A 14,623-nucleotide genomic window follows, 5' to 3' on the forward strand; every position below is an offset into this window, starting at 1 on the left:
ATAAACTAGATGTAGAGAGGGAAAATAAGAGATTTTTATTACCGGTAACATGATCAGATGCACCAGAATGAAGGACCCAAGATCCAAGAGAAGATGACTGAGAGAGACAAGCAGATGAATTACCAATGTGTGCTACCAAAGCAGTAGAATCTAAGTTCTGATAATTCTGATACCACTTGAGGAAATCATCGTAGTTTGGCATAAAGTTATGAGGAGTATCCATGAGTATCTTAATAGAGAAAGTATCACGCGAACCGGGTGAAAAAGGATCTGAAATAGTTGCACTATGGAGTAGGACGGTGGAAAAATTGTCGGGATCGGCCGCCAGTGAAAAGTGGGGAACAACTGGATCGGAGGAGGCGCTTATTTAGGTAGGGTTAGTTTGCTGGAAGGTCACGCTGGGAACAATAGCGACAACGACGATAGTGACCGGAGAATTTTGAAAACTGATGTCGGAATGAGTCACGACAGTGTATGGAAGGAAAACTGGAGTTATGACACAGTTTGTCAAAAATTTCTCACCGAAAGACAGTGGGTCAACAGAGTAAAGTAAGGTGTATGGTTGTCTCTCAGTAGGCTTTGGATGCCATGTTGAAGTACAAGAGACTAAGAGACATTTGAATAAACCATGTGTTTTGGAAAGCACTACGGAGACTTTATTATATAGAGAAAGATTACAACTAATTACATGATATAGTCAATGTGAGACTATTCTATATACAAATATTCTTAACACTATATATTTACAAATATAAACAATCTCATTATGTCCCTTATTAATGGTTACTTAAAGTCATGCCCTTCTCTTCTGCATGTTTTGCTCTCTTTTTGGTGCACAAAACTTGCACTATGTGAAGAGTTATTAATGGATGCTACCTGGTTGATCCTATCTGTAGTCATATGCTTGTCTCAAAGATTAAGCCATGCATCTGTAAGTATGAACTAATTCAGACTGTGAAACTGTGAATGAGTCATTAAATCAATTATAGTTTGTTTGATGGTATCTATGCAGCCCTTTAATAAAGAGCATCTGAGTGATAATCAAGATCTGGAAGCCCTTTAACAAGTTTTAATTTTCTAAGTTTAGAGATTAATCTCTAGTTAGCATGACTTAACCTTCTGTGCCAGACCCATTTCTCATCACTCACTGACATAAGGAAAACTACCTTCTGATCAGTCAATTCAGAAATATCAATTTTTTTATAAACATTTCCCTTCCTCTTACCTTTGAATACCATGGAATTCTCAGACACATTTATGACTAAACAAAAGTTCATATGAAACAAATCATCATAACTACTCCCACAAAATTGACTAATGCTCAGTAGGTTATGTTTTAGTCCACCTATTAACCAAAAATTATTAATAGAGGTTAAGGAATTACCAATAGTACACATACCAATGATCTTCCCTTTTCGTCCTCCTCCAACCCCCACATTTCCTTCCTCTTTCAGAGTTAGGGTTTGGAACATATTCTTTTCTCTTGTCATATGTCGTGAGCAAGCATTTTCTCTTGTAATATATATACAAAGATAAGAAATCTTAAGGACTTATGCAAAGAATTAACTATGTTCTCGTAAGCTCAAAGTTGTTATGTAATGTGTCATTTTTCCCTTCAAATATTCATCTCCTTTTATATAGGTAAAAAGAGACGTTGGAGGATAACTTGCACAAAAGGTCTTTACTAAGAAGCCTTTACAAAATATATGTTGGAAGTTGTTATACAAAAAGTTACTGCTTTTGTTAACAACTTTATGAAAAATACCTTTTACAAACCAGGTATCTACTGATTTGATGGAGTAGACATAAGGAGACAAGTCAACTCTTCTAGAGCCTTGCGCTACAAAACTCTAGTTGACATTCTTCAAAATCTAGTTTTGACAAATTAGATTTACTTCAAAGTCTTAGATTTGTTTAAAAGCTAAGTTTTCTTGAATTGGTCTTCAGAGTCTGAGTCATTAGATTATGAACTTTTGGAATCTGAGTCTTTAGCTTCTCTTCATATGCTCTTTTCAGAGTCAGAACCATGTTAAATTTTAGCTTATGATTCTGCACACTTGAATATATGTTTGTATAATCTATTGTTCTTTAAGTAATTTGTTATCATCAAAACTTAAGGGATATGAACAATTTTGTTCCAACGAACATTCCTGATCGTTCTATTATTTCCTCTGCATATGTCTTTTGAGACAAGAAAAGACCACATGTATGTTTAGTGACAGATATTCCCAGAAAATAACTCAGAGGACCCAAATCCTTCATGGTGAATTCAGAACTAAGTTTAGACATAATAAAGTCACGAAGAGCATCAGAGGAAGCTGTAAGAATTATGTCATCCATATATAGAAGGATATAAGTAGTATCAATACTGTGATGATAAATGAATATAGAGGGATCCAAGATGTTGTGTGAGAAACCAAATGTGGCAACATAGTCAATGAATCTTTGGTACCAGACACGAGGTGCTTATTTGAGACCATAAAGATACTTCTTAAGGAGACAAACATGCTTAGGATAATGTGGATCACAGAATCTAGGAGGTTGTTGCATATACATAGTTTTGTCAAGATTTCCATGCAAAACGAAATTCTTGAAATCTAATTGATGGAGACAACATGACTTAGATAATGCAATGATAAGTACTATGTGAATAATGGTCGGTTTGACAACAACGCTGAAAGTTTCACCATAATCAACACATGATTATTCATTAGCACCATTGTATACAAAAAGAGCTTTGTATCACTCAAAAGAACCATAAGATTTCTTCTTGTGCCTGAAAATCCACAAACTTCGAATAACATTAGCATTAGAGGGACAAGGAACTAATACATACGTCTTATTTTCAATAAGAGCATCATAATCGTCTTTCATGACCATTTTCCCAATATGACCATTTAATGCATCAATGGGATTTGTAGGTAAATGAGAGATAAATTTGTGGGTGAATATATGTAGGTTGAGAAGTTTATGGGGTTTGACAATTCCATGTTGCGCTCGGGTTGTCATTTGAGGTGAATGAGGTGTAAGAGGGGAAATGGGTGCCTGAATATATGGAGAGGATATGCTTCGTGTTTTCTATGTGTGTATATGAGGTCGTTGTTTGAGAGGGAGAAGGTGTTTGAGTCATTGGTGTAGGTTGTTGGGCCGAGGGGTTGTTGAGGGGGGAAAAGTTGTTTGGTTTGTGGTTTGAGGGGGATGAGTATGTTAGGATGTTGGTGATGATGGTTGAGTGACTTTTATGTTGGGAGAGGAGGTTTGTGGAGGTGTGGTGTATGCTTGTAAGGTAAGAAATGGGATTATGCCATCATCTAAGAAGTTATAGTTAGTCGTTGTAGGAGCACTCATTATGGAAAAGGGAAATGTAGTTTCCTAAAAAACAATATGCCAAAAGATAATGATTTTGCACTTGACAAATTGTAATACTTATAACCTCTATGATTAGATGGATATCCTAGAAAGGCACGTGGTGTAGACTGAGGCCGAAGTTAATTTATAGCAGTGGAAGGAATTAAGGGATAACAGAGACACCCAAAGACTCGTAGGTGTGAATAAGACAAGTCTTTTTGGTAGAGAATTTTGGTGGCTGATTGGAGAGTGGGTTTCTTATTTGGAAGTATGTTGTGTAGGTAACTGTCCATTTGAAGAGCATGGGTTCTAGAAAACTGGTGGCATAGAAGCATGAGTAAGGAGGGTTTAGAATATGTTATTGATTGTATGAATTTTTATTTCAGCTTTTCAATTTTAAGGGAGGTGTGAGGATAAGAGAATATAAAGGGCATTCCATTTAGTTCACATGACTTATGAAAGAGATCATTATCGTATTCTTTTCCATTGTCATATTGAAAACATTTTATTTTACATTTAAATTGTGTTTTAATGTGAACACGAAATTGTTAAATAAGTAATGTACTTGTGATTTGTTTGAGATTGGAAAATTCCATAAAAAATAAGTAAAATCATCAAGAAATAACACAAAGTAACGTTGCCCTTCAGAGCTTAATGCCATAGAATTCCAAAGATTGTTATGAATGATGTTAAAAGGCACACATGTAAATGAGAAGGAACTATAAAAAAGGCATTTTTATTTGTTTCCCAAGTGGACAAGAGTGACAAAATAAATGATTTCAAAACTCATTACATAGAAGAAGTTTGTTTCGATGAAGGGAATTTAAAATAGGAGCTCTTGGAAGTCCTAAACGACTATGCCATAACTTGGTAAATGAAGCAACAAAGGTGGATGGTGGTAGTGTTGTTATGTTTGGTCTTGTGGGAATATGGTAAAGGTTTCCAGAAATATTACCTCTCTTTAAAAGTTTTCATGTCTGAAAATCCTTCATAGAAAAACCGAAAGGATCAAATTCAACAGATACATCATTATTGATTGTAAAGATTTTGATAAAACAAGATTTTCAATAAGTTTGGTGCATGTAAAATATTTTTTATGGTTAGGGAATTAGGTAAACACGCATGTCCACAACCAATAACAGAAATATGATTACCATTTCCAACAGTAATATTATTACTCATTAAAATAAGATGTGAGATTACCTCCATTGCCCGTCAAATGAGAAGTCGATCAATTATGCATATACCCTTGATCATTAAGAGGAAGGATGGAAAAAGTATGCATAACAGCCTGGATGTTAGTCGGAGCGTAAGAAAATAAGCTTTGATGATTGTTCATATAAGGTGGAGAAGATTCAACGTGAGCTTGTTGAGGCTTAGGACCTAATATGATTGATTGTTGATTGAGGGACGCCAATTGTCGGATACAGGCATGATGGAGTGGGCCATGGCTGCCATGGATATGCCCATTAATGTTGCTGTTTGGGATAAGCGGGAGTGGTCCATTGAGGATGCTGATATGGAGACTGGGGTCACTAATGTTGATAAGGCTAAGAATGACCTTCACCATGATCGTTGCTTTTACCCCTTCCACGACCACCATGACTGTTTTTGTGGCCACCACAACCAATGTAACACCCTAAAACCCTAACTCATAAGTTAAAGGATAAAATCCACAATTTAGGATGCTACTCAAATATAACATACATACTTTCCAATTACTTTCAAAACTTGCAACAAAATTCAAAATAAATAGCATAGACTTCAGTTATCTCATCAAACTGAAATACTCAATAAAATTAACATGATCCAATGATTACCTCAAAACAAATAGAAAGCTTTGTTCCTGATGTTAGATATCAGAGAATTTAACCAACTAAACGATAAAATAAATGAAGAAAAACTCTAAGATCATCTTCCAACTCACAATAACATTTACTCCTCCTAAGAATATGTACAACAATGTACAGAGCAACACAAAACAAACAAGAAAGGGGTAAAAATACACTCAAATATATTAGTGGTGTAAAAGAATGCAAGGGTAGTTCAAAATCATACAATTAGCAGCACACATTCAATTACACAACAACACAACCATCAACTCACATAGCCTTTATGCGTGCAATATGACTCACAACTCGACTCTATGCATGTGGTACCAATTTGAACATCAGAGGTTTGTTACTGATCTCGACCATTCAACAATGGTTCCTCATTCGAATCGGATCCCCACTTCTAAACCAATGACTCGCCTCTTTCAATATACCGACACAAAATGATGCATGACATACCAAGTAATGCAATAACAACAACAACATTTATGGTTTCACTTCTAACCATAAACAACATGCAGTACAAAATTCACAGTAGTCCCCACTTCTGAACTACTCACCTCAACACAACACATATAATTATATTCACAACACCTAATTATACAAGTCACGTCACATCTCACATCAATAAAATGTAATTATAAATCATCATATAATTATGCAAATATTCTGAAATATATAACTATATCCATCAACACATAATTATATTGACAATTCACAACTCATACACATAAGTATAATTCACAACTTATTAAACTCATCCTGATATTTTATCACCAAAATTTGACATTCTTTTCATCAACACCTAACAACTTTCACTCAAAACATTCCAACATCACAAATTCAACACACGACAACCATCAATTCACGATTACATGATTATTCAATAATCGTCTTGTAAGACTTATCACAAGCAAACATACTCTTCATATTTTCATGCACATATTAAACCTCTAACTAACCATAATAAGGTAGTATTTTGCACCAGCTACCCAATGCTTTGAATCACACCTCAAATGGAGTCACAAAACTCAAGTTATGATGAAAACAAAACCAGAAGAATTTCGCCACCAGAGTGTACGTGAGTCTCTCTCTCTCTCTCTCTCTCTCTCTCTCTCTCTCTCTCTCTCTCTCTCTCTCTCTCTCTATATATATATATATATATATATATATATATATATATATATATATATATATATATATATATATATATATATATATATATATATATATATATATATATATATATATATATCAGCGAGGTCTTCCCTTGCTAATCGCGAACAAACAAACCTACAAACCCAGAAATACGCTTTTCACCATTGTAGGACCTCCAAAGCTCCGATTTCGATTTCGTAAAAACCAATACGCTCATAATTTCATCACACATTAAAAATACATCATTTCACACATAATTTGAACATATTACTCATTTATCTCATTAATTTGTTACAAATCTAAGGATATGTTTATCAAGTCAATACTCATGAACATAAGCATCTAAATTTTAGGTTTACACATACACATCATGCACAATTTCATCAACATATCAGAACACGGATTTTATGTCAATTGCAATAACAAAAATAGTTTTCACATAAACCTCAATCAAACACACAAATCTCAATAATGGAGAAAAACCTAGATGGGGGTGAGGATCCCTCTCTATCCTTCATGTAATACATTTGTATTATAGTAGTTCCCCCTACCTGAATTTCCAGCAACAAACAATCAAAGTCCTTGACTATGGTGTTCTTCCCCTTTAAGAGCTTCCTAGGTTTGCTTTTTTTCCTTAATTTCCAAACCTCTACGTACTGACTGATTTTGACTCCTCTCCTTTTTATATTATTTAACATAATATTAATATATTTATTTCCCAACTTTCCCTCGATTCTCACCAACTCCCACCTTAGCCCACCAATTTAATTAATATATTACTTTCCATCCTATAACTCACAATTTCTCTTATTTCTTATATTATATTATTATTTAATTATTATTCTATTATTTTAGTCACTTAAAATTAACTAATAATTCTAATTAATTTCTACCACTCTCTATTAATCTCCCAAAATACCCATAATTGCCAAATAGCCACATAACACACATTATCACCAAAATAAATAATTAAAAATATTTTAAATCACTTAAATAATTAAATTCGAAAAAAATTAAATTAAATTAATTAATTGAATTCAAGGTGTTACAACCAACATCGATGTTGTTGTGGTTGTTGCACTGTTGAGAGAGTGGTTGAGGTCTGTTATCATCAAGAGATGATACAAAAGCATAGTTGTTGATAAAATTTGTTGCTTTCTTTTCTTTGACTGTTTTTTCCAAGATTATCATAGAACGAGCTTGGTAAATGGTGGAAGAGAGTCTCCATGACGAATTTGCAAAGCCATCGTGGCATACACATCTATTAGGCCATAGATGAGCTGAAGAACAAGTCTTTCGTTAGACAGAGAAGCACCGATATTAGAGAGCTAATTAGACGGGGATTTAAGATGTTGACAACAGGTGGAGGCATCAGAAAATTTCTCCATATGAACGTTAGAAAATTATTGCTCTAGGAAGAGAGCCCTAAAATTTTTGTTGTCATAAAAAATGTTGAATAGTTTGTTCCACGCATTTTTCGCGGTTGAATCGCACTCAACAATGGTGTGGAGAAGGTTATCATAAATTGTGCCATAAATTCATTGAAGGACAATAACATCAAGATGTGCCTAGAGAGTAGGATCGATGTCTTTGAGATTAGGAGATGATGTGGTTTCGATGGGATGATATGATCAACGACTTAATGAAAATGAGCATGAATTTTGAAGAGTTCATACCAAGTATTATATTGGCCTTTTTCAATGCTTAGGGTAATTTTGATAATATTGGTGATGTTAGAGATGATGAACGCAGAATGAATAAGAGGATTGGTATTCTGCGTGGTTACAAAAGGTGAGACCGAATTATACCTTTTGGTATTGGAGGATGGAGATGAATGTTTTGTTGTCATGATGAGAGAAAGAAAGTGGTTTCACGATGAGGGAAAAGAAAGGAGATAACATCGCGGGTGAGAGAAGAGGAAGAAGAATGTGTATCTGTCGATTGTGTGAGGAGGGACGATGCAAGTTGGATAGAGAAGCAATACGGCGCCACCAATTATATTATGTTAGAGTTTTAGGATCAATTACACGCACTTAGTGATACCATATTGAAATTATAGTCCTTGCCTTTCTATTTACTTTCCAATAATATATATACAATATAATTTGTTTGATATAGAATCATAATGATTGTATAAATAGAGATTCTACTATAATATTCTAATAATAATAATAATAATAATAATAATAGATTAATTACTATGCACTTTCAGTGTACAAAGATTTATACTATCGATTCATCATCATCATCCGTTTGCATTACTTTATAGGTTTTTAAAATAAAAGTCAAACTTATTTTAATATTCAACGTCTAAGATTAACGGACGGTGTAAAATCCTTTTACACGGTCAGTGTATCTCAATTAAATCCTAATAATAATATATTCTAATAAAAAATAAGTGATTTACTAAATTGGACACAACGGCATGTGTAAAAACCTTTTAAAAAAATAATAATAAAATTTAATTTTATAAAATTGATTATAAGTATAACTAATTAAGTTGAAAATATAAAAAGAAATGAGTGAAACTCTTCAAACTATAATCAAGTCATTGAGATGTGATTGAAAAACAACAAATCCACTAAAGGCCAACGAGACAAAGAACCAACAGGCGTGGACCCCAACTAAAGGCCAAAGAGGCAAACAACTAGCAGCGACTACACCGAGTTTCCCCGGACTTGCGAAGAAGCTGAAAGTAAGGCGTGTCAATATGAATGACTCATTGTGTGGATTCAATTCATCGACAATGTGATAGACCGTTTCTTCCAAGTTAGTCACGTACTCACACTGTAGACATGTCACCTCCACATCAAAGCAAGCTATTTAGATCTGTATGTTGAAGTGTAAAAGTAGTCACGCAACTCTTAAAAGTCCTCCAAGTCAATACTGGAATTGAATGGATGCATGCATGGTTTCGTTTTCATCTGGTAGAGCACAAAACTTACGTAACACTTAATTAGCCGCGGTATCCAAGCTCTAATTATGCTTCAGCTTTCACATTTACCCATATTCAATGTTTACATAGTTCCTAGACAAATGGTTAGAAATATTAATTTCAATCAAATGTATTGAGACTAAAATCATGAACAAATTATTATTTTTATAGGATTTCTGCGCAGAAATATTCAGGATAATTCAGTTTATATTTGAATTTGTATAAAATCGACGAAAATTCAAATATATAGAAGATAAAATTCAGAATTTTGTGTGAAGAAGATATTTTTTCTAATGTGTTTTTTTAATTCGAAATGTTTAATTTATAGGTTAAATTGAAGTTGTTTCATAAGATTTCGTCTATCCATAAACATACTTTCAACAATATTTTTGCAATATATTGCACTGTTTTGCTTAAGGAAGCATTTTTTAAACGTTGTATTATTTCGGCTAAAACAATACTTTTATCAAATATTGCATTATTTCACATACAACAACAATTTTTAATGTTATATTTCACATTCTGCAACAATTCATGAAATATTGCTTGTTTATGGATTCAAAATATAAATTATCTATCGTAACACTTCAAAAGTATTATTTATTTCTGAATTAAAAAAATTAACTTTCACTTTTATATTTTCTTATCATTTTAGAATATACTCAGGATTATCTATTATTAATAATTTATGATACATATCAGCTGCTCTATCTTTATCATAAATAAATGTTATTTGAATTGTGTGGGGAGTATTAAACAAAATAATGAGAAGTATTAATGTTAATAAAGAAAGAAAATTAATATTATTTTATTAATAATAATTAATTGCATAATTAGATAGAGTAAAAATAAATTGTAAATAAATAGATAATTATTTTGAGATTAAAAAAATATATTTTATAAAAAGGAAGAAGTATTTCATCCGTATTCTATTCTAGACCAACAACTTATAATCAAATAGAACAATGATATTTCAAGATCCATTTTCTAATAGCTTATTAACCAATTTCACTATTTCATTAACCAATAAAACGCATAAAATTAACCAAATTCTGACATTTATTTATAATTTAATTAATAAATTTTAAAACCAATAAATATTAAATAAAATTGGTTAATATTATGTAAATATTTGTTTATAAAATTATTTAATATATTAACCAATTTAATTTTGTTATTTATTATTTTTTTAATTTTTAAAATTTATTGACTAAATTATAAATGTCAGAACATGGTTAGTATTATCTATTTTATTGGTTAATAAACTATCAAGAAAATATGTCGTTAATAACATATAGTTTTATGGTTAATGACAAATGGTATATTTTTGTTACAAAATTATTTTTTTTTTAAAATGAAAAACTTTTTTATTTAAAATAAATATTTATATCATTTTATTAAAAAGATACTATTCATCATATAAATACGGTGAATAGTATTTGGTGTAGAAAATTGGTATAGAAATAATATTACTCAATAAAATATTTCAAATAACACGTATCAATTAAGTATCTCACCCACTCTTTTTTTAAATCAATTATTTATTAATATTATTATTTTGATTTATAATTTGAAAACTTTGACACTAAGCATATTTATATACTATAAGATATATCTCCATTCGTAACATATTTCAATATTAAAGATATTAAAAAAATATTAAATATGTTTGTGGTATTAATAAATGTCTCATATTTCCATTTTAATTTTTCAAAAAAAAAATTAAAAAAAAATAATCCTCCTAAAAAATCTCATCAACACTTTTGGTCACTCTTCATAAAACCGTCTTTAATTTAGTCGCTAAGTAGTAAATCGTCGTTAAAAGTGTCGTTGATTTTGTTGCTAAGTTGTAGGAGGGGCCAAAAGTGTGGATGAAAACTTTTAGGAGGACCATTCTTTAAAAGAATTTTTTTTAGGGAATAAAAATGAAAAATAAAATATTTAGGAGGACCACAACATATTTCACCCTGAAAAAATTAGTTGTAATAATAAATTTTAAGAAAATGTATTAGACATTGTATTTCGGCCACCAGACTTGACATATTAATGACTACCAAATATTGGATGACTTTGTTTCCTCACCATAAAAACTCCACCTCCCTAAATCAAAATCGTCATAACCCCATTATGCTAGAGTTTCATATTGATCTCTTTCAACAAAGAAAAAGAAACCTTAAGATGAAGTTTAAGAGATTTGAAAATCTTTGGATGAAAAACCCTGATATCAACAACATTATATATCAAAGTTGGAACTCTAGCTTTAATTAGGACACCAAACACAAGTTGAACTATACTTTGAAATCTTTATGGGATTGGGGAAAGTCCAAGTTTGCCCACCCCACTAAAGAAACTATCAAGCTTAGTTAATTCCGTAAAAGATTGTAGGACAATAATTATCAAAATAAGAAATACAAGTTGTTGGGGGAGATACAGGATAAAATTGATAACTTTCTTGAAGAAACTTGGTGGGCTCAAAGGGCTAAAACCCACTGGCTGAGAGAGGGAGACATGCATACTAAGTTTTTTCTTCAAAAGTAACACAAATATAAAATTAAAACAAGATAACATCCATTGATAAAGTCAATGGAGAAATTACTTACAAAGAAGTGGAAATTCAGGAAATTATCCTTCAGTTTTATAAAAATCAATTCAAAGTAGAGAATTTTATGATACACACTGATGGCTTTCAAACCCATCATCAAACTTGTATTATTGACATGGTTAACAAGTTAAAGGTTCCCTTTACTAAAGAAGTGGTTTTTCATGATGTCAAAAACTTAAAGAGCAATGTTGCCCCTGACCCTGGCCCTGATGGGATTCCATCTATGTTTGATAAATCCTATTGGTAGATAGTGGGAGAGGATATTACTAACACTATTATGAATATTCTCAATAACAAGAAGAATCCTAAAAGGTGTAACAATACCTTCATCAGCTTCATGCCTAAAACTAATAACCCATATAAGCCTATTGATTTTAGACTTATAGCTTTGTGCAATGTCTTTATGAAGATCATTACAAAAACTATATCTAATAAGATTAAACTTATTCACCCGGATATTATCAATGAGAATCAAAGCTCTTTTCTTCACAAAAGGCAAATCACTAATAACACTATGGTTGCTTACGAGATATTCAACCACTTGAATAAGGATACTAGGCGAAAGAAAGGTTTGGTTGGTATTAAACTGGACATAGAGAAAGCCTATGACAAACTCGATTGGAATTTTATCCACCATACTCTGATAAGAATTGGTTTTCCCATGAATATTACTAATCTTATTATGAAATGTGTTAACACTGTTAGTTTTTTTGTTCTTATAAATGGTTTCCCTGCAGATAATTTCCAGCCTACCAGAGGAATAAGACATGAAGATCCCCTTTCCTCTTATCTTTTTATTCTTTGTGTGAATGTTTTTTCTAACCTCGTAAAAATTGCTCAAAAATTAAAGAATTTAAGAGGTATTTCTATAGCCAGAAGGAATTCTAATATAACTTACTTATTGTTTACAGACGACAATTTGATATTTTACCAGGCAGAGGAACAAGAAGCTAAAACACTTATAAAAATTATTAAGAAGTATCAGGATAACCCAGGGCAGAAAATCAATCTACAAAAATCTCAAATGATGTTCAGTAGAAGCACTATAAATCCTAAAGGGGACATTTTTACCAACTTACTGGGTATTCTTATGACCAACAAAATTAATACTTATTTGAGTCTCCCAACTGCCATTGGAAAATCCAAAACCAGAAGCTTCAACTTCTTATTGGATAGGATTAGGAAGAAGTTATATATTTGGAAAGCTAACACCATTTCTTATGCTAGTAGGGCCGCCGTGATTAAGGCAGTGGCGCAGGCAATTCCTACCTATGTGATGAGCTTCTTTCTTTTACCTAAAAGTATAGGTAAGAAGATAGATAATTTGGATGCTAGGTTTTGGTGAGATAAATAAAACTCATTGGCTTAAATGAAATAATACTTGCAAATCTAAAATGGAAGAGGGATTAGGCTTCAAAAAGTTGCAATATTTCAATTCATCTATGTTGGAATTTTTTTTTGGAGGTTACACACTGAACCTCATTCTCTGGTGGTTGAACTCCTCAAAGAAAAGCATTACCCAACCATTGAAACACTTAAAGCCTCTTTGGGAAGAAATCCTAGCTACTTATGGAGAAATCTAGTTCACAACATCTGGGTTATTAGATAGGGAAGTTGCTGGGATATTGGTAATGGTAATAAGATAAAAAAAAAAAAGGTGACAATTGGATCCCTAATCAATGTAGGTTTAAAATCCTAACACAAATGCCCTTGGAAACAAGGACACTTAGAGTTAGGGACCTCATTGGTATGGAAAACGGTTGTTTGAACCAAAATCTTATTAACAACACTTACCATAAGACAAAACTAATATTCTTAAGATCCCTTTAAATAATTGGGATGAGGATGATTTCCTGAGTTGGAAGGCAAGAAAAGATGGTCACTATACAGTTAAAACTGGATACTATATCATATTAGAGTGGAATAAAACTCATAAATGGGATTGCTCTAATAGATTGCAGGAGAAAGATATTTGGAAAAAGGTTTGGGGCAGAAACCCCCCTCTAGAAAACAATATCTCCTATGGAGACTGCTTTCCAACATTCTCCCTGTGAAAGAGGAATCCAGTCACAAGGGAATTCCTACTGATATTTTGTGCCCTAGGTGTAACTCCATTATGGAGTCCACTGACAACTTATTTATGAGATGTTGGTGGGCTAAATATGTCTTCTCTGTATCCCAACTTAATATAAAATTTAACAATATTGATCATATGAATTTCATGAACTAGTGTAAAAGCAACATCATCCGAATGAGCAAAGATAATTTAGCAGTGTTCATAAACATTCTAGATGACATTTTGATGGCTAGAAATAAAGCCATATTTGAGAAGAAGAACTTACATGCTTTGGAGATCATCAACGGTGATAATAGAAGCCATATATAGTATCAAATAACATGGAAACTCCCAATCAGAATAGTAGATGTGACCCTATGAAGAATAAAGATATGTTTAATAACCAGAAGAATAAAGATAAGAATCAAAAGGATGACATAATGAAGAGGAAAGAAAAATATTACCAAAATAATAAATATTTGTATCTGAATAATAAAGATAGTAATACGAACAACAAAGCCACTAGCGCTGGACAGAATAAAGAAACCCAGCCCAAACCGACCAAACCATGTGGCCCCTTAGACACCGGTTCGGGTGAGTCGGTTTTTCGGTTTGACGGTTTGAATAATCTTAGGTTCACATGGGTTAAACCGGTCGGTTTAGGTTTGAATTTATGGACCCGATGATATCCT

Source organism: Lathyrus oleraceus, chromosome 5 (assembly GCF_024323335.1).
Source record: "Lathyrus oleraceus cultivar Zhongwan6 chromosome 5, CAAS_Psat_ZW6_1.0, whole genome shotgun sequence".
Classification (NCBI taxonomy): domain Eukaryota; kingdom Viridiplantae; phylum Streptophyta; class Magnoliopsida; order Fabales; family Fabaceae; genus Lathyrus; species Lathyrus oleraceus.